Genomic DNA, 23,036 nt, shown 5'->3' on the forward strand with positions numbered 1-23,036 from the left:
GTACCCATAAAAAGGGTTATAGGTAGTGTAGTTTGTCAAGCATTTGAGCCTTTGCTCGATTGCAGTGTGGACTAGGGCTTTGACTGTAGATAGTATTGTCAGGCTTTGGCGAAGTTCTCCCTGACTTTAGCTCTTTTATGCAGTGGGACAGCAAATAGGCCGGATTACGATGCTCTTTCTGAAACAGACACCACAGTGGGAAATGCCACATCCCATAAGAAGCGGCAGGCTGTCGGCCAAAAGCGGCGCACAATAATGCGGAGCGGCTCAGACACACACAAACCCACACTCCAACACACACAAACATTTCTTAAAAGCTCAGCAAACAACACGATGTGCAGCTGTCTCATTCTAAGCAGCACTGACATCCATTGTTGGAGTGCATCCCAGGAGATCACAATGCACTAACAAAAAAAAAAAAAATCTTTATACACCTTCCTGTGAATTTTCTATATGGCTTCTGATGTGGCTCCACTGTATGTCTCCAGGAGTTTAAGGCAGCGGGAGAAAGGAAGAAGAGGAAAGACAAAAAGTCAGAGAGTGATGGTGCCGCACTGAGATGAAATGAAGCTCTTTTTGCGGTGGCGGCACTTTTCAGAGAGCTTCCTTTCATCAACTGATGCTGATCCCTCCTTCCCCTCTTTTTTTTTTTAAAGCAGTGGAACAATAAAACCTTTTCATCATGGGGAGGAAGAAGAGGCAGAAATCCCATAATAATTATGGCTGGTCCACATGGGAATAGTCTCGCACTAAGTGTTCAGAGTCTTTACTCTGTAGGCCCTAATTACTGTAGACCGCATATCACATTTCCTTAATTCTCAAACCGGGCCATTTTCTATTTTTCCATTAATTCCATTACAAAAGCGGGCTGCTGTCTTTGCTGGTTCAGTTGAGGAAAAGGAGGAGAACCGCATGGTTTCACATTAACACTCTCAGCCGGCCAATTAGCCTAGCGGTTGTTAGCGCGTCGGAGGCTAGCCCATTTGCTTATTTCTACTGTTTTGTCTCTCCCATGAGATGACTCATGAGAGGACAGGACCCTTGTTTAACTATATTTGATGAGTCCACTCCCTTAGCAGAAAAAACACTTTTACATTACAAGGACAATGAAGCAGTTCAATATGCCATTTTTCTTTGGTAGAGATAAACACAAAATAACAGGCTGTTTTCATGTTTATTGTTAATATAATCATAGAAAGAGTCATTCCCTGGTGAATATCTTGTGTTGACATTAGTCACATCACATGACCAAAAAAATAAATACTCCAATTATTATAAATGCTCTCACATTGGACTAAATCCCCCTTTGACTCAGCTCGATGTAGATGGTTCCCTGTTCTGGCAGGTGTTTCATCTTTAATGAAAGATTGTTTCTAATGTTCCGGAGATGTCAAAACGAGGGCAAAAGCACCAAGCAGCTGACAACGTGCTGTAATAACATGCTGCTGGAGTGGAAATGATGTGATTGGCCGTGTGTGGTGAGGGACAGGAAAGACAATAATTTTATCCCTGTCACAGTGTCGCCACAACCCAAACATGTATCACAGCATTGTTCCCATGTGTTTATGTTACACAGCCACTGATGTACATTATTAAGAATGACAAGAGCCTTGTTGGTTCAATTTATGACACATCAACGTTGAGGCGTTCACAAACACAATCAAGCACACACCAGCACGTGTGTCTGCACACAAACACCACAAGAGGAAAAGATGCAGTAGACCCAATGAATCTTTCTGATGTTAATCAAGAGTCATAAAACTTTAACCAACATCTGTACAGCCTTCGTAAACAGCACCATGGCAAATTTCTTTTCCTGTCACTGATGACAGGAGACAGATGACATCATTACAGTCCCTCCAACTCACAGTAACCCAGTTCCATTTGACTTTGAAGACTGCATTAGCCACAATTGGGCCAGAGAGCGAGGAAAGAGCTACTATATATAATGGGCTACAATTTGTAATATGAAAGAAGCTGTGAAGAGCACTTTGACTGCTGATGTGTTCCTCCTTGTATTGTACAGACACTAACACTCTTTCTGCCATACCTACACTCCTTATACATTACTCCATATTCCACTGATATTCCCTTGCTGCCTTTTGTGTATTTCCTCTGGCACTGTCAGTCAGGCTTTAAATAGCATTTGTACCTTCCCTCTTATGCTCCCCGTCCTGCACAGTGCTGAGAAGAAAAGTACAGACTGTACAGGCCCACAGTGCATTTGTAGAGTAGCAGCATCAGTGCATCAGTAGCAGCTCATGGCTCCCTGGTTGATTGGCTGCCTTCATCCTAATCATTTCTCTATTAAGTCATCATTCATCTATTTTGAAATTGTTGGCATTCAACATGATCCAGGATTTTGCAGAAACGTCCAGTATCAAAGTTCTGTCTGGCAACAGGGTTGTAATGCCAGTGTGTTTGGTAATCCCATTGTAAGAACACATCCTAGCCAATAGTGACCACACACAAGAGTTTGTGTGATGTAATCAAAACTGAAAAACTTGAAAATAACAATGTGACATTTACACAATAACCAAAAGCTTTATGTTTTATGTTAGACCCTGTCCACACACAGGCAGATAATATACACACTGGTCTTTTCTAAAAGTTCACAAGCAGGCACAAGAAAAAAAGGTGATTTTCTCGTTTCTCCATTCTTCTCCACTCCAAAAACAACAACATTTTCATTACAGCCATCCTCTGCTAAGGAGTGGGATTGACTTGATAGACTGTTCTGACAAACATCAGCCAGTTAATCTGCAGCAGGATACACCTACATTCAGTTGTCTCCTCGTCTCCATGATAATGATTCTGTGCTTCAGTATAGATACACAAATGAGGTGCTTTCAATGAAATGCTTTCTGATACTGTTGTATGAAATAATGATTAGTTTTCAGCTCATATATGCTACAATACCTGTAAACCATGGTGTGAAGATGTCTTTCTTGAGATGCAGCCTGTATTCTGATAATTAGACTGAATTGCCAAGATGTTTTTAACTCTTTATTCAGTCACACATCTTGTTTATGTCAGCTGTGTTTTGACATACAGCACAGTACAGCACACCTCTCTCCTTCCTTCAATAAGGAAGCTGCCAGAGTGGTTGCTACTGTGGGAGCAATTAACTTAATTCTTCATGTCACTTCAATATATGTACTCATAAACTCTCATTTCTACAAGTTACCTTACAACCTGGAACCTGGTTGCTAAGATAGAATATTTCGTATTTTTGTTATCGCCTTACAGCAAAAGCATACATAAGTATATCTCAATGAAAAAACTTCTAATGCAATCAAAGTCACAGTTAGAAGCAACAGAAAGTTGGCCTCTTAATGAACCTGCTGCCAATCACCCTACTCTATTGTATTGTAACTGTATCCTGTTGTATCTGCGTAGGTATAAGGGCTGCACAATTAATCGAAGTAAGATCACGATTTCAATTCAGGCCTCTATGCAATCTAATTTTTATGTGACAAACAAATGTTTGTATTAGTGGGGGAGATCCATTGCCTCAAAACAAATGCACCTATTTCTCCCTAAGATGTATGAACAAATGACAAGTGTGTGTTGCTCCACATGACAAACTGTGCACAGGAAGAGAGAGGCAGGACAATGATTTAAATAAATTTTACATGCATGAGAGACAGTAATATAATATTCCGTGAGACAAAAAACAACAATGAAAATGTGTCAAAGTCGCAGAAACTGGTGATGGTGAGGAGGAACAAATATATCTATCCACCTCCGGTTTTGACAAAAACACAGTGCTTCTACTGTTAAAAAGCTGTGCAGTCTGCTGTATGGAGCCAGACTCAAATACAATGATGGATACTTAGAAGCAAAAGTATCACTGCAAATTAGTAAAACCACCTGAAATGTCCCATAAAGGCTAGAAAAACTCCGTCCTTGATGTTGTACTACCTGCTCTCATGTTACATTAATGTTAAGTGTCGCGCAGCAGTCAAGGCAGAAATATGAAGAATGTGTCATTTTGAGGCCACAGTAGATTTATAATCAAGCTGAACTATGGAATCTGATTTTAATGACTTCATCATGAACAGTCTGACCCACAGAGAGACTACACACAGGGCTGAAGCAGGCTTTTAATAACTACTGGAGGTTGGAGGTGGATTTGCATAACAGTGGATCAAACATTGTGAAGGCTGCCTCCCTATGTCTGGCTACAGGTGAGCTGTGTATTAGTTACAATTGTTTAATGGATTTTTAAATACACACAAAAAAACATTTTTCAGAAGTGTTTGAAAAGACATTTAGTTAATTATTCTTGAATTTAGCATTTGATGCAGTTGCATATGAGCTGTCTGTTAAAAAGTAAAAGCAGTGCGTCCTTTAGCAGTAGCTAATGATTATATTGCTTGGACTGACTGCATGTAGACAGTATGGATTCCAATGAATATTTTTTCAGTAAAACAACTGGTGTTCCTAAGAGGGAACTATTTTCTCATGTGAGAAAATAATGATTTTCATTTTGACAAGAACCGTGCAGCCCTAGTAGTTACATCATCATTTTGGAAAATGTCTATTTTCTTCCTCCAATATACTAAATGAGACAAGTATATTTAAATCCATGTACTCTGGAGAGCATTTTTTAAAAACACATTTTCAGCTTTATGTGGATGGAAAGCCAAAATGGAGAGGAGATGATCTCTTTTCAAATATACAGTATATATCCAGTTCCTGTCATAACTTTCCCCTCTTGCCTCATCAAATGCTTACTCCTACAATCTTTTCTCATCCTCTCTCATTTCCCATCCCTCTCTCTGTCAAACAAACAAAAACAAACACACTCACTATCTCTCTCATCAATTCTCTTCTTCACTTTGTCATCAGCGGCCAGTCAAGGTCACAGGTTTTTTATTTTTAGTCGTCCAATAACAAAACAACTTGTCCTGCCCAACATGGAAAGACACTTTGAGCGTGCATCCCAGGGGCCCTGCAGCATTTAAAGTGAGAGCACGGCTGCCACTCCCCAGACGCCCTCACAATCCTCATCATGTCACGGCTGCCACGGCCACAGTAATATAAACAACACAGCAGGGCATGCTATTTAAAAAACAAGCAGTGACTTCATGAGGGCAAGTGAAGATTATATTCCTGCTGCTTCACACCTGTGGCAAATTTAGACTAGCATGTCACATTTGATAGATGTCAGTGTGCAGATGGTGGTTAAACCAAACATGCACATGAACCTGATTTTTGATTACAGCAAAACACCATATTTGGCACTGAAATTAATAGACGAACTAGTGATGGAGAAACATACTTTAACAAGAAAAAGTGCACAGCTAGAGTCACTTGCAATTTTGTTCTGAATGAAAATGGCTTCACAAGAGATCAAAACAGATTCTATGCTTTATGATTTTCAGCATAGCAACTGTTTTTTTTTAAGTTGTATTACTTCATATTATTTGGCTAGATTAATGTTTTTATGAGTTGGTCCCTGTTTGGTTTGTATCCCGCATACTCACCAGGATACACACGCACAAGGACACAGATGCACACGACATGATACACATTCCCGTTGCAGGTTTCAGGCTATTCCACTGATCGACAGTCGGCAGCAGTAACAAGCAAAGAAACATAATGAAGCACCAACAAAGGAAGGGAAGAAGATTGCAAGCTACTGTAGCAAACATGGATGCAAACAATACACAATTAAAGATATCCCAAAAAAATGGGGCTTGAAAATGTTTTATAATGAAGAGAAATGCATTCAACATTTGGGAAGCCTCAAGGATACACTCTTTTTGGTTGGAAATCAGCATACTCCACAGGGAACCTTTATGTTGCCAATGTTTGGATTGTGAGTAATTTCAATTTTAGACATTCATTATGAGGATATACTTGCAAATCTTTCTGGAAGGCCCTCCTGTTTTCAGTGGGGCTATTTCAAAATGTGGATATGCATTTGAAATGATTTTAGGCAAATGTTAGGTTTATACAATGATTATTGGTGGTTTAAATTCGGCTTAGGAAATGAGGGAATAAATGTAGTCAGTAGAGGACCCTAAGAAGGACAGAAATACAAGGATATTCGTGTGTGTGTGTGTGTGTGTATGTAACTCTTTTCTCTTATTCACAAGTGCAAATAGACCTGCAGTCTCTGGCTCATACATTTCCACAGTCTTTCTAAAATAGGTACAGTATATATTAAACAGCACTGGTCGGGAGGGAAGAATCATTAAAAAAAAAAAAAACACCATGTCCATTCTCGAAAAAAAAGCCTTAGCAGTAATGGAGGTGGTGGAATTGTATGTCCAAGTAAACATGGGATTTTCCCCATCGAGGATTTCGTTCATATTGCACTTGTCGAGGGATTATTTTGTCTCTTAGCGCTACCCATGAGCCAGGAGCTGAGAAAATCCCTCGTATTCCCCACAATCTGCTGCAACTTATCCTTACTCCAACTGCAAATAATACCTCCATCAACGGCTGAATCAGACAAGTTAGACAAACAGCCCATAGCCAGTCGTCTGGGCCTAGAGCCAGAAACTCTTAAACACTTCTCCCCTTCTTCTCCTTTCCTTCACAACTGAAAAGACTTGACAAATGGAACACAATATTTCCAAGACCTATCCAGTTGCCTCTATCAATGGATTGCCAAGAGGAGCAGAGGGGGGGAAGTTGGAAAATCGCCCAATTTACAAGTGTTCAAGTTGCTTTGGATGAGCCGACAGACAGAGCGAGAGAGGTTTTTGAATATTCATTAGCCTTTATATGTTGTTCATGGCACCAACAGCAATACAGCAGCTATATTTGTTTGGACTTTCCTATTAAAAAACATGTCAATGAACGCAGAAGTGGCAATTCTCCACTGTTCATTCTCATAATACTAAAGTTAAAATCCATTTGCAACTTGCAAACTATCTACATATATCAATATCCATAACAAAAGCTCCAAACTCTGTCGCTTCAAAGCAAAGAGATCAGTGAGCCCTTCTCTTTTCTCTGGTAAGGGAGTGAAGGGAGCTCATAACCACTTAAGCCTCATCCCAGATGTTAAGATAGAGAGGGAGACAAGAGTCAGCTGCTGAAAGATTAATAAATGCAGCTGAAAAACAGGATAGAAAATGCTTTTAGAGGTACTCGCATTGATTTTTCTGTTGGAGCCATCGCTGTCATTTGGCAAGATGGTACTCCATAAGGGAAGCCAGCTTTTCATGATAACAGCCCTGGCCTCTCAATGACCTGTGAAGTGTGCCTGTTAAGGAGGCATGGGATATTTAGCAGCCTGGATCAAAAGCACTTCCCTTTCCACCTTAATTTACAGTGATTTTCTGGTCATTGGCCAGATTTCAGGTGGACAGATCAATGGTAGAAAATAGTGACAACTAAGTGATAGATCGATTATATAGGTGGCGTCTCCAGGCAACTAGAGGAAAGATTGTGCGTCTCTCATCCTGTGACATCACCACACCGATAGGAGCATCATGCCTTCCATTACGCAGATCAATAGCAATTTCACTCACTGCAAGCTTTCAAAGTTTAACAGATGTCAAAAGTAGGCGGGATCCAGCACTGGCTCACAAAAAGGCATCATATAAAGAAGCTACTGTGTGTCACATAGTGATTTATAGTATGATACACATAGAGCAGGACAAGAAGACAGAGAGAAAAAAGCAGATGTAATCCAACTGGGAGGGAGATGGTCATGGACAGACAGCGATAGAGATTTACAGCACCCAGAGAGTGATATATAAAGTGTAAACAAGCGACAGATTGCCTGCCATCCACCCACAAACACACACGGCTGCATTCCAATCCCACGGAGCCGGCCCGTTGCCCCTGGCAGCCGGTGCTGGAAATGGCACTGCACTGGCTCAAAAGGAGTGAGGCATGATGGTCGTCAAGTGATAATCCATGCATGCAGTTGAGCTGAATGTGGCAGAACTGGGCCGCAAGCATGAGAAATGAAAAACAACAACAACACAAACTGGGTAGGACACACTCTTAATGAGTTATATATTGAGATACAATATAACATGTGATGCTCATGGCAGCAAGGTTGATGGCTGATATGTCTGCAATTTGTGCTGTTAGTTATCCCGTTTCAGTGGAGGGTGTTCTGTCACATAATGATCCAATTTCTGTTTCAGAAGCTTTCCCAACATAATTATTGTGGCATTATTGCATCATTTTCATATTGTTTTGTTCTTATCATTTTTCTGTTCTGTATATTTTCTTTTTATGAGATTTATTTATTGTCTGCTTACACTACACAGAAAGTTTATGACCAAATACCTGCAAAACTAGTGACATTCTCATTCACTTGAGCTGTACTTTTAGTTTAATGCTAATAAACAAATGTTGGCATACTAACACAATAAACCAGGGGATCCCAAACTTTTTCAGCTCAAAAGAGAAATTTGGTGTCTTCCCAAGACCCAAACTTACAAAAATACATCATGAATTGCCATAACACTAGTGACAAAGAACACAACAAACCATGAATTTAAAATGTATATGAAATGTATTTATTTCATTACAAAAGTACATGACAGCAATAATCTAATTCGCTGAGTGTAAGTTTCTCATCACCGTATAGAATACAAGTTTGTAACACTTTTAAATGAACAAACATGTTCTACTCTCCTTTTTATTTCTCACCCCCTTCTCAACTCTTCATTTCTTACCCTGACCTTCCGTCCCTCAGCCTTAAATCCCAAGGTGCAATATTCTGATTAATTTTTACTGACTTATGTTAAAATTATACTGACCTGACATGCTAGAAGGGGTATAATATTTCATCTATAGCACGAAGAAATCTAATGACAGGTATGTGGCTGGTTGAAGTTTTCAACCAGCAGATTTATTCTGGGCTTTGTTTTTGAAAGTGCTATTCTGAGGTCATACTGAGCATTTAGTCTGTTTCTGTATTTGTTTTTTTAAGTATGTGGTGCCAACACATCTACAGCTTTCCTAGCCAAGCAGGAGAACTCTTCCTGCTGGAGTTGAGCAATCCAAAACTGTGAGAGGGTGATTGTCTCAGACAGTATCTTACTGCCATCGTTGACCTGCAGTGTGACCAGTGCCTCTAACTCTGTCTGACTTAGACCCAGCTCTAGTGATGGCACAGCTTGGAGGGAATACTTCACCCACTGAAGGTTTTGAGATCCCTGTGAGTCAGGGAAGTACCCCTCAAAGTTCTCCTGTAGGCCAGACATGTGCTCAACTACCGTATGTTCTGCTTCACAGAGTCACTCAGGGGAACACCCATGTTCTCTTGGTAGGCGGGGAAGACAGGAAATACTGCCAGTTCTCCTGCACCCAGCTAGGACTGCTGGGACTGGGACTGCCACAGAGTGCAGTGAATACTTGAATTCCATCTTCAAGCTCCAAAGTGCTGCTCTCCTTTCCTTGAAGGCTTGGGTTCAGTGTGTTGAGCTCGTTGAAAATGTCCACACGGTAGACAAATCTTGCCAGCCACGGCTTGTTCTGAAAATGATTGACAAGGTGAGGGTCTTCTTTCTTGAGATAGGCCATGACCTCTTCTCTCAGCTCCCACACTCTCTGCAGAGCTCTTCCCCTGGAGAGCCATCTCACCTCACAGTGAAAAAGCAGGTGCTCATGCTCTGCCCCCATTTCCCTGCATAGCTCTGTGCAGGCCAAAGTTTCCCTGTCGATGATAAAATGTGTCAGCTTCATATTTGGGACCAATATGAGCATGAGCCACAAAACCAGACCTGCACCCAGTCATGCTCCTGGTGCCATTGGTGCAAATTCCAATACAGTTAATCCATTCCCATTTCAGGTCTTTCAAATTTGTGTCCATCACTCTGAAAATATCCTGTCCCATTGTTGTTGTGTGCAGCCAGTTACAGAGGAGGAACTTGATATCCTTACCACTGATGTATCTGGCGAAGACCGTTAACTGGGGACTACCAGCAACATCAACAGACTCTCAGATCAAAAGTTACTGCAGTGAAAATATTTTGTGTTCCAATATTTCCTCTGTAACTGACTTTTGAATGCCCGCTGCCATGTCCTTGATTCTGTTTGCAACACTGTTATTTGAGAGTGGGACAGACTCAACTTTATTCACTGCTTTTTCACCCAAGAGAGAAAGAGACACACATCTTTTAAACACAGCTTTATCAGCTGCTCCCCAATGGGGCTTCTTTGCCTTGGCAATGTGGAGGCTGACTTGGTATGATGCCTTCAGTGCTGCTTTGTTCCCTTTGAATGCCTGGTAGATGAAAGAGAGGATATTATCATTAAAACTCACCACTCTCACTTGTCACCACCACATGAGTCACACACACACACACACACACACACACACACAGAATTGCTGACATTTGTCCAGCATGAGAACTGACACACATACACACACTTAACTAATACAAAGGTAACACACACATTACTGACTCTTCCACTGTCAAAACAATGTTGAATAAATGCAATTTGCTGCCTAATCTACATTAGGGACAAGCCCACGAGTCGGGGACAGAATGTCGTCCATGATTGTAGTGTGGTGTTGGCTGTTGCCACGACACAAACACAGTTGTGTAAATACACAATTATGGGCGAACCTTGAGAAAAGTGACATTACAGAATAAAAAACTTTATGTTTAGCTAGCTATGTTAAGCTATTTGTCCCCAATTGGCAGGCTAATGACAATCAACCGCAGCTAACACTTATAAGTAATGTTAGCTAGCTAGCAACACACAGACTAGTCACCAACTAACCAGTGCAACTAACAGGCCCAAAAACAAACAATTCAAATGCTACACAAACAAACACGACTGACTTACTTTTCCGCTGTCAAAACACTGTCTCCTGAAAGTCTCTTCTTTGCACAGGAAAAATCTTTTGACTTGTCCTGATGCTGAGAATGCTTCGTTTGGAGATGTCTGACCAATTTGTTCATTTTTAATCTCTCATGACTGAGCATCTCCTTCCTTTCCAATGGCTCTGGTGAAGCCAACATTTATAAACTCTTTCTTGTATGTTTTGCTTTGACCATGCACACAACTGAGAGTGAGGGAATCACAGAAGTCACACTCAATGTAACCTCAACCCAGCCTACACCAGAGAGTGCAAACACATTTTCAGGTCCAGGATGGCGAGAAGAGAGAGGGGTGGGGGGTAAACGGGTGGGTCGCGAGCCTAAGTTTGGGAAATGCTGTGCTAAACTAAGATGATGAACACGGAACATTACCTGCTATCATGCAGCATGTTAGCATTGTCATTGTGAGCATGTTAGCATGCTGACATTCCACTACGCGTAAGTACTCACAGAGCCACTACGAGTAGCGTAGCTGTAGACTTGCTGAACTATTATAATCCAATTAAAATGTATAATTTGGAAAGTGAGAGGAAAAGACAAAATAAAAGAAAGGGGGATCCTGGTAAAACACAGACTAATTGTAATACTTTGTATATAGGGGGCACATTAAATACCAATTTCAAGGACACTGAATATTGGCATGAAATATTGGATCTGCTGTCAGCAACTTCAGATGAAAAAGGACCATTAATATCTGCCTTGAAAACCCTGCATCAGTTGAACTCTAGGGCAAGCAAATACACACGCATACTCTATCTCTCTCTGTCACACACACACACGCACATTCTTCCATCCTGCGTCTGCTCACCCATGTAACTTTATGGACAAATTCCTGTCCATAAACCCAGGAGATGGAATGGAGAGGACAAAGAATGACTCAGGGACAATTGGCCGAGTAAAACACTGCACCCTAATCTCTTTCTCCCAGCTCAAATCCTCTCTGCTATTAAATGCCCTCGTTCCCCTCGCTGTGGCATTTTATTAACTGTATTTGTTCGATGATACCTTGAATCCTGTGCCACTTTGGCCATGACATTGGGCGAGGAGTGGAAAAGGTAAAAAAAAGAAGCTAATCATCACCCATGTGGAGAAAGCTGTGATCGTAATAACTTCAATCCTCAAAATAAAGAGTTTCTGTCATGTGGTAAACAATGAAGCATGGCACTTATAGGGAGTTGGTTAGAAACAAACCAGCTAAAGACAGAGATATAAGGAGGAAGACAGCGACAGAAAGATCAGAGGACAGGAAATGGAAATTTCACATGCACACATGTTAAACTGTGTGTGTTTGCATAGCCGGGTGTCAGACATTATAAGTATGATTATTCCTTCATTCTTTTTGCTTTATAGTGCTGTATGAGCCAATTGCTCTCACATCAAAAGGCATCTGCTCTCTACAGTGTCACAGAGCAAAGGTTTTAATCCCCCTTCCATTGCCTCTGCATCTCGACACTGCTAACCGCACCTCTGTATTTCATCATGCAGCTTCAGAGACTCAGGAGAATACAGGACAGACAAAAATAAGTTTGACTGTAAGAAGAGCTAACAAAGCCGGGGTTGTTACTGAAAGCTCAGTCGCAGCAGCTAGGAGCGGCGTTGTACACTTGAAAACAAAGGTAACCCAACTGCCCTCCCATTGGGAATAGAAATCTTGCTTGATGAATAGCATCAAACAAATGCAAACAACCAGGCCCTACTTCAAATTCTATCAGTATTTTATGTGACAAGGCATTTTTAATATTTCATGTCTGTGCCTCACCTCCAGCATAAGTTCATACAGATATCCTTGTTTAAAGTGATAATTTGTATGATCCTATAGGGCCTCATTTATGTGTAACTTACTCCTGGGTAAGTGTAACTCACACTAGGTTCAGGAGAAGCTAAATATTCAGTGCGATATCCATAAACACAACACGAGTAACGCAAATGAATTCAGTCAACCAGAAACTTTATCTTGCTTATAAATAGCAAAACAATGCAACTGGCATCACATACACAAGAGACTAAAATAAATAATTAAAAAAAAGAAAAAACTGGGCCCTTTAAACCAAAAGAAATCCTACCACAAACCCCATGGTTCATCCAGCTGTTTCAGAGATCATGTAGATTTTCAGGTTCCTCTGTACCAAGCTGGGAGGCTCGCCATCCACTGGGATTGCTGGATCTTCTTCACTGGATCTCCACAATGGTTGTCACTCATATAAAAGACCTGACCTGCATTTACAAACAGGCTTATAGTCTCTTTTCAGTCCTTCTCTTAAGATCTTATGTTGTAAGACATTACATTAGAGCATGACATCAAACTCAATGCTGACGTAATTACTGTAAATACCAGTAAATAACAGTATATAAATAACAGAAAATCAGAAAAAGCATTACATTTCCTCTTTAAACCATGTTTATGCTAATTTCTAGAATTTGATTTAACAATTGCTTGTTGTGCATGTAAGATACAGTATAACCACTCCAGACCCCAGCTGATATACTGGTGTAATCAGGCCACGGGTTAATTAATCCCAAATTACAGACATACAAACCCCAATATTGTCAGCCATGTAAGCATAATTCATACATTGCCAACTATGATCCCTGAACATGTCCATTTCCTTTTTTATTTGACAAAAAAAGGTAATTATTTTGTTCAGAGTGAAATTATGCCATTAATACCTCTACTTTGTCTTGTCTCGCTTGTACTGCATCACTGAGCACCTGTGATTCATTATAAGAGATTTGTTAATGTTGTTCGGTTGTAATAAGTCAGGATTAATGATGAACTGCTACATTTGTTAAATTAAGTTGATTTAACTAAGGCCTGAATATTTTCTGTTATGCTGAAACTGTTAATAAAGTTCAACAATTAAAAATGAAAAGGAAATTTATTATTTAATCTAACACAGAAGTGGTACTGTGCCAATGTCTATTTTCTGTACTGCATTTCTTTATTTGACCACCATGTAAAGTGAATTCAGTTAACCTGCCCCAATGCTAGTACTTTCAAATGGACTTTGGTTGATCATATATGACATTCTGGGGAGGTTTCTGTATATAAATGAGCCTGTAAGTGCACAAACTGATCAATGTAGAGTAAATTGGATTCATCTTTGTTCATTGCTAATGTGTGCGTACAGATGTTTGATAAATATCAACTTTCTAGTTTGTACAGGCAGTTTTTACACGCATATGTAGAACTTCTCTGCATGATTTGATGAATGATGCCACTTTCTGCAAATCAGCAAAGTCCATTGACATCTACATATGGCAAATATCAACTGAAGAAAAAAGAAGAGGAAACTCTGTTTATTCCAAACATTTATCTATATGAAAATACAACAGATAGCATCTTTAAATGCGATTCAACAAAATATCTGTTCAATTTGCTCAACCTCATTCCAAGCAATGCTTTCTCTCAGCCTCCCTTTCTCCTGGCCTCGGTGTGTTCTTATTTCAATTTCAACCTGTCAGTCAGTGGCTTACCTATTCTCTGCCACTGCCTCTCCTGCCCTTTCGCAACAGTCTGTCACAGATTTCCATTTGTTTTTCAGCATCTGCATAAAAAGTTGAGACCCCCTCCCCTTTCTCTTCCTCCCCTCCCAAGGTGCTGGAAATGGAGAGAAAGTGGCAAAGGCGTGATTACGATGTCAATTCATAAACACCGCACCCCGAGAGACTGCATGGATGAAAGCACCAATGCCACTAGAAAATTACCCACCCAGCCAGGGACAAGTCATTTGCTACACAGTGGAGCACACAACAAACATTCAGACACTGGCATACACACACAGAGTGAAAGGTACAAACTGGAGGTAGGTAAATAAGAGCGTGGAGAGTGAAAGAAGATGGGGCCATCAAGTGCATCAAGATTTGAGATGTGTCTGTATGCATTGGTGTATGTGTGTGTGTGTGTGAGTGTGTGAATGTGTGTGTTTGCAGCCCTCTACAGGTGTCCAGACCTCTTGGCTGTAGGCAGCAGGGGAGAACTGTCACTATTCAAACAGATGGAGAGAGACTCACCAGGACTGAGAAAGACTCAGAGGGCAGAGAATAGCGAAGCTGGGTGTCTCATATGCACATACACACACACACACACACACACACACACACACACACACACACACACACACACTAACATACAAAACACACACATATACACAGCCATTTCATATGTTGTTGAGTGTCAGGTTCTCGAGCATCAGGTGGCCAACATTCGAGTGCTTCAAAATACCACCTGGGAAATGCCACACAGCTAGATATAATCTATTTGTTTGGGGACCCACGGCATATCATAAAAGGAGAGGACTCATTAATATTTAAATGGTGCATGTTTGTGTGTGTGTGGGTGAACAAGAAATGCAGCAGCTGTGTGTATTCCAGCAACATAAAAGTGTGATTTTGAAATGTAGTGAAGGATTAGAAAGTTGCGTTTATGAGGCAGAGATGGATTGTTTCATATCTTCTCAATATATTCCAGCATGACTCATGAGAAACTGGGACAGAATGGTGACCGGGGAAAAGCTCTGCAGATCATTTACGGCTTCATGAAAAAGGTTTATGATTATTATCATAAACCTCATCAGGTCAGGTGGGGTATATTTAACAGATGGGTAGGAATTTTATTACGCAAAATCACCTGCAGAGTTGGTAATAGAAATAATACATTCCTGTTAGACTACAAACAACCTTCACACACACACTCTCTGCAACCCCAGGACTCTGGAAGTCAGACTGCTGTTGCAATATTTCAGTAAGTTTAATGCTACTTAATCATGATACCTGCCCTGTTAGCACTATTTAGCTAATGTACATAATTGTGCAATCACAAAAGGGTGTACAGTACAGTATTGTACAAGATATTGAAATTGGTCTCTTTGTTAAACAGCATTATTTGGGTCGTATCAGCTTCAATAACTGAACCATTTAGGGAGAAAATAAGTTCAAACACTCTCCCTTATCAGCTACCACAAAGGTATCTTTGAGCAAGGCAGCAAACTGTCAGTGTAGCGCTTCACACTGAGCAGTGCTACAACACTGCTCAGAATGGGAAGCTCTAATATCAATATTAAGTGTGCTCAGCTTTATAAATATGAACCAGGGTGGTTCTGAAAAATAATACATTTCTGTTCGCTTGATAAATAAAAGAAGAAACTTATACTAAGATCTTATTTTGTTATATGTACATAAAAAGATCAAGCTTAGATCTCACAAGAAGACATCCAAGTGCAGCACAGCCTTGTCATATTATTTTAATGTAATCCTTTTAAATATTAAAGGTTCTGTGTTTAGTAATTTGTGTTCCTCTGAGTTCAGACCACATTTTTCATAAGCTCACGCTCGCTGTCGCAAAGACAATGTTGAAATGTGTCCCCCGCTCGCTGGTGGGTGACGCCATGTTTATTTTCTTCGTCTTTACTCAAGAGGACAAACATGTTGTGAGGGATTTTGTTTTTTCCACCAGGCTTTCACTCCTTCCACCATCTATCCTGAAAGCTTTAACACTGGTTTCACTCCGCAAAGTCAATTTTCCTGTTAAATCTAGAGCCTGATCGATATTGGATTTTTGAAACTACCAATATCGATGCATAGTATTAAAAAAAAACATCAGCTGATAATCTTTTTCTCACATAAACACAGGAAGGGATGATGAGTAAAGCTTTAGCTGATCATTTGGAACAATAAACTTTTAGTCAAATAAACAGTTGAACAATAGGTCCACAAAAGGTCCATTTAGTTTCTCATCAATCAGAAAGTGAAACATAAGAAACTTCAAACAGAGGTGTGTTGTGCTTATTTCCTACTCTGTGTAAAAACTGAAACATAGTGATCCCACAGAAGCAATCCTCCTGTAATATTGTAATACCTTTTCCTCTTTTTCTCTGTTTCTACCTGGTTATCATTATTCATAACATGCGGTTGAGTTGCAGTCTCGACTAATAATTATCATAATCAATTATTCCTTGTTGAGTTCTTTGTAAGACCATGAATACACATAAGATGGTGTAAAGTACTGCAAGACTTGCTGTCAGTCACCCAAATTTCATTTCCATATGTCGGTCTGTGTAGTGCTGATGATGTAGCATCACAGTCACCAAAACTGTCCAATCAATGACACCGCTTACCGGTCATGTTGCCTTCATGATTACTCTTCTTTGGTTTGTTTATAGTAAGTAAATGTGAAGTGTGTGTGAGTGTGAAAGCAACCTCAATGGACCATATGGTGAGATTGTTTTCTCTTTCTCATCTGCTGCTGTTTCCAAGGTCAAGAATGAATATATCTGTATATCAACATATGTGCCAGCACACACACTGATACTAATACATCTGTGACACCACAATCCTGCCAATGTAGTCAGTCAGTCAGGCTCTTGTTAAAACTGGCCTGATGGTACACAGTATAAAATGCAGAATAATGACTGAATGAAGCTGTTATACCCCACTGTGATGGGCTTATTTGTTGGCAGTGGAATGTTAAATCGCTAAATGTAGTTAAAAATATATATATAGGAGTTGATTTGGAGAACAGAGGTGAACTTTCCTCCGGAGCGAGCTGCAGCAGCGTGGCTTGTTATGCAGCAGAAAGCTGCCTCTCTCAGGGTGTTCCCTGGCTAAGAGCTCGGTGTGGGGCCCCTCCACTCTCAGAGACAGATGTTAGGGCTGGGCTCGGCCATCCACTCTCACCATAATTAGAACTCAAGGGGCCCCAGGTCCACACACACATACACTCATGCACATGCATGAATACACCAAAAACACCCTACCTGCCTTTACAAATGCAGGCATGAGCAAAAAAGCTGCACATATATAAAACCAACACAACATTAGAAGCAAACCGTGAGAAGAAGAAGGAGTGGTGAGAGAGCCAAGAGTGGATTCATAATTTAATAATGATGTGCTGGTAAGAAAAATGACTGACCTTCACACACACACACACACACACACACACACACGGGCATCCATGTTAACAGTGTATCCAAGTGACAAGATATTCAAATAGAGGGCATGGAGAGTGTAGGAGAGGTGGGGGGCAGAGAGACGGGGGTTGAGTGTGTGTGTGTGTGTCTCCTGCCAACCATTTTTGTGTGTTTAATGAATTAATATAACACCTTAATTATTCACCACCCTATTATTACCTTCTAGCCTGCGATGTCCGAACATGTACTAGAGTGTGCATGCGTGTGAGGGAGGAGAATCGTGAATGAAATCATGAATAAAATCTATGTTTTCTGCATACTTCACAACTTTTCTTGTTTACATGTATGAGTCCACGAATGTTCATGTTATTATGCATGTAAGACAGGAATGCATTAAAGGTGCGCATATACTGTAGTATGCATGCTCGTGCGTGTTTTTGTGCATGTTGTTTAACTCTCACAGTCTCTTCAGGGTATGTTTGGCCTTGATAAAGCACAGTCAGCCAAATAAAGTCAACAAAAGCTACTCCGTGGGCAGAACTAAAGCAGAAGTCAGATTAAAATTTCAGCTTTTAAATGCCCTTAACCCAACGCCTTTCCAAAATGAGAATCTCCATGGGGTCCCAGTGAAAGAGGCAGAAACTGAGAGAGAAAGAGAAAATGGAGAGACAGATCCTGAGGGAAGGAGAGAACAGTGTGATAAGACCTGGCTAAGCTTCGCCATCGGTAATTACCTCCACGCTAATGCTACACCAGGAAAACCCAGAGGGAGCATGGAGAAAGATGAGGACCAAAGATTGAAAAAACATTTTTTTTTAAAAGGAGTAGAGATTGGATTTGTGATATTATTGGCTCCAAGATTAGACAAAGACAGACAAGGAAAAGACACGGATGAGGTTAAGATGGAGGGAGATAGAACAGAGGATGAACAAGGGGAGTGAGAGGATGCAAAGAGGTGGGAGGAGCAGGTACACATTGACCCAGATCCTCCTCTCTGGCAACACAGGAGGGGGGGGGGGGGGGGGGGGGCGCCGCTACAACCATGCTGCTGTCTGCTGCAAGACCGGAGCACAGGATGAGGAGATAAAGGACACAAATATGAGCTAAATCAGCGGCTACAGTGTGACAGCTGGGCTAAATCACAATAAACATGTGAGGGCATGTGGGTTTGAAAAACAATCAAATTGTGATTTTTTTTTTTGCTATTGTGATATATGTCGGGCTTGTATTAGCTGACAGGTGCTCTCAGTGTGCTCTCTCTCTCTTTTTCGTCTGTCTTCCTGAGGAGGGAGATGGGAGCACCTTGGCGAGTTCTCCCAAAACATACATGGACAAATGAGGCCCTGAGCGTCCCGTTAAAAAAATGAAACAACCCAGCAGAGAGTTCACGTCCCTCGCGATTTGACCTAGACGCAGGTAAACATACACACACATAGATGCACACACACATGCAATTACTGAGCTTGCGCTACAGCCACAGGGAACTGGGGTGCACCTTTACAGAGGGGAGAGGAGGAGCTCAGTGTGTGTGTGTGTGTGTGTGTGTGTCAGTGGCCCAGTTACGGCAGAAGGATAAAATTGCTGCATCCGTGACAGGCCTTCTACACAAAGCTGGTCCCACCTGTTCATTTTAAACACTCCACCTGTGTGTGTGTGTGTGTGTGTGTGTGTGTGTGTGTGTGTGTGTGTGTGTGTGTGTGTGTGTCGCTGCATTTTAGTGTATGAGTGAGCAAACCTTGCTACATATGTCTTGGAATGAAGGACACTATATTACATGGACACGTTTCAAGTTTTGAGCCACTCCCTTTCATAAGTCATAACAAATGCACACACAGTACACACACTTCCTCACAAACTCATCACAAAGCCGCAGCATTCATGGACCATTGTGCCTAGATTTCTATAGCAAGTTGAAAATATGGCTGAGCAGCTGGTATGTGAGAACGGTTGGCCACAACTCAATACACTTCAGACTGTTTTTATGGTTCTTGGCTCTGTGGCCTTGATGCTAGAGAGAGTCATGGAACACACACACACACATCTGTAGTTGTATATTCTCAATCAGTGCTTCAAGTTTAGTATTCAAAATGAAAACCTGGTTTTAAAAGTTAAAGGTACCTCATGGAGGTTTTTTGTAAACAAACAAAATTATGTTTACATGTAGTGTTTCTCACTAAAATGCATTGTGTTTATCCTTGAGGCCTAACAAAATGTGTTGAATGCATTTCCTTCCTCATAAAACATTTCAAAACCAATTTTTTGAGTGTTTTAAATTGGGTATTGTTTACATCCATGTTTCCTAGCTTTGCAGTCTTCTTCTTCTTTGTATTTGTTGGCGCATTATTGTGTTTCTTTTGCGAAAATAATAGTGAATAACATGAAACCTGCGGCCAGAATGTGCAGTGCGTTGCTCATGTACATGCACAATACAAACAAAACAGGGACCCACCGGTAATAGCATTGTTCCATAGCGGTACTAGTAGTCATAAACACAGAGTACATTTCCGTTTTTCTCTATAACAATAAATATTCATGACCAAATATGCAGCAAAGTATGAAAAAAAATCTGTAGAGTTTAACCGTCAAAACCTTATTTGCTTCATTAGGACTGTTTGAATGTGGTTTGATCAGATTTGATTGACAGTGGCCTGGTAACAGAAACAAAGAGCCAACTAAATCCTGATTGGTGCATAGAAATGCATGACCTTTTTGTCCCCACCCACCCATGAGAAGAGCATGGACAAAATTATCAAAGACAGACATTGCTCATATAAAATAACCACAACTGTTCCAACTTAGGCAGACAATTGTATGTTCACGTAGGACCTCATCTCTCATAATAAGAAGTTGACTGTAAAAACAGGTTTCAGGGACTTTAAATTAGTGAGAATCCCATCATCTAGTCTCACATTACCATCATGTCTCACTGTCTAAGGGCTAAATGTTAATACAGCACTCTCTCTTTTTATCATTGAGATGCTGCACGTTCCCTGACCATTTTCACCCGTCCATCTGTCACTCATCAATCACTGCTCAGCCTTATCATAGCTGTGACAGCCTGTCAGGTCCCTGGTGTGTCCTCACATCATCTCCACCCCTCCAATAATCTTGCTTTATGTAAATGCCCACTCACACTGAAGCACGAGCAAATGTAAAGACAGTATCTTCCAGTGTGTCTGTTTTCAGCACAATGGATAGCTCCATTGCTGCAGTTTCTTGCTGAGTGTCATTGGCTCATTTCAAGACCAAGGACAGCGCCAGGCATTTGCCTCATATCTGCCAGTGTATAACTCGTCTGTTGTCTTGCAATTTTCTACGAGCGTAAAATATTTCTAAAGGAGCATAAAAACAACACTCTGCGCCATCAAAACAACAGCAGTGATGCAGCTTTCAAAACATGTATAGCAATCTAGGATGCATCAACACATATTAAATACACACAAAGCATGACAATACAGTATATTGAGCACAAGTAAATATTTGGCACCCAGTTCTCTTTGCTTTAGATTTAGGTTTAATAATAGTAGAACAGAGATAACATAGGTACAGCAGACATAAGCCAGGCAGACCTCATCTCCAATCACAACCCATCATAACCACTGCAGAAGGGTGACAGACTTTGCAGCATCTGTTGGCAGGCTGGACTACCGCCAGGGGCACTGACACTGGTAATGTAACTCACAACAACCAGCACTAAATAGCATGTCTTTTATCAGCATTGACGTATCTGTGGACCTCCTGCTGATGGAGTTTTAACTGCCAGACACTGTGAGTCTGTGGATCTACAAGTAGAGTGGAAAATGTTTATGCTGGTTATGTTTTTATATACAGTAACGTGGTCAGAGGAAAGCAACAGCATGTGTGTCTGTTTTTTGTTGTTGTGTGCATACAGGAATGTTTGGGTGTATATGTATAAGCTCTGCCAGCTCCTGTTCAGCCTGTAAGTGGCTAGCATATGGGATGACAACTGTTGCCTTCATGGGGAAATGGATGGATTAATTGAAATTGAGTACAGATAGGAGAACAGACACGCAAGTGATGAGCGCTTAACACAATCATCAAGGCAAAATCACATAGGGGCCACTTGTTTTGTGTGCTCAAGTGTGCGCGCTTGTGCGTTTGTGTTTGTGTTGGGCTTTGAGGGAACGTAGACTAATGAAGAAAATAACAATTACCGCTTGATTAATATGTGTGTACGGGCAGCTGAGTACCTGTGGATAATCATCAACCTTGCAAACCATTAGCAAATAAATGGTGGTAACGCTTTCCAATGGGGTTGTGTGTGTAGACTGACAATGAAGATGGAGAGAATGTGTGTTGGTCGCAGTGCTGAAACAGGCAACTAATGCTCGTGAAGGGCTGACCTGAATGTGTAGCTGTACTTAGCAGTGTTACTGCAGTCGCTTCATACTGACTCCTGGCTGTAGTGTTTTGAGCAAGCATCAGAATAGTTCATATTTACAATAGGGCTGCAACTAAAATGTCAGAAAATAGTGAAAAATGTCCCTAAAAATATTCCAGGGTTATGATGAAGTCTTCAGATTGCTTATTTTGTCCACCAACAGTCCGAAACCCAAAGATATTGACAGATATATTGACATTATATAATGTTAATTAAATCAGAAGTGATGTTTGTAAACTGATTAAATATCAGTTTTAGAGCATTATGAATACTAACACTTTTCCCCACCTCTCACCCAAGGTGTCCTTAGATAGGCCCTTGAAAACCTGCACAGGATAAGTAGGAGATGGATGGATGGATAGGTGATTATTTTCATTTAAAAAACTAAAACGAAAAATATTGTCACAAAAAAGAAATTCTTATGTTGAAAGCATGAGAACCGGGTAACAGACCATGAGCTACTCTGCCTCTCTTGCTCTGTCTGCATGTCCATTATAAAAGTCTGCACTCATCTCAGAGTGCTCCACTTGTCAAGTACAAAGATTTATGAGTCACAGAGACAAAGATCTGCAACTTTCTCTCTGACCCTCTCTCCTCTCTCTCGCCCTCTAATTCTTTCTATATTCTCCCTCTGATCATTTCCTCTGAGGTCAGCCAGACCCAGCTGCTGGAGAGGGACAGGTCAGGCACAATTTGTCTGTGTAACCCTTTTCTACTCATCAGTGTGTGTGCGTGTATGTGTGCGCGCGTCTCACATACAGTAAATGTCATCACCCGGCACTGAAAAATAGAAGAGAGTCCACTGGTGAGATTGAACTGGAGGTAAGTGATTGGAGAAAAATAGGAGCAAATAGATGAGAGGAGGACTCAAATGGTGGCAGAAGGACTCCTTTGAAAATCCTGATGAGCTCTTGG

At 40.9% G+C, this 23,036-nt stretch overlaps 1 protein-coding gene and 1 long non-coding RNA gene across 3 annotated transcripts in view; both read right to left on the bottom strand.

Moving 5' to 3' along the window:
- LOC137185717 (calsyntenin-2-like) overlaps positions 1-23,036 on the bottom strand; it is a 246,500-nt gene that overhangs the window by 215,879 nt on the left and 7,585 nt on the right. The window lies entirely within an intron of this gene.
- Positions 8,476-11,251, bottom strand: LOC137186699 (uncharacterized). The gene is made up of 2 exons (XR_010929078.1): positions 10,780-11,251; positions 8,476-10,210 (listed from the first exon to the last, which is right to left on the bottom strand). It is a non-coding gene; the product is annotated as an uncharacterized lncRNA (long non-coding RNA).

Source organism: Thunnus thynnus, chromosome 7, assembly GCF_963924715.1.
Source record: "Thunnus thynnus chromosome 7, fThuThy2.1, whole genome shotgun sequence".
Taxonomy (NCBI): domain Eukaryota; kingdom Metazoa; phylum Chordata; class Actinopteri; order Scombriformes; family Scombridae; genus Thunnus; species Thunnus thynnus.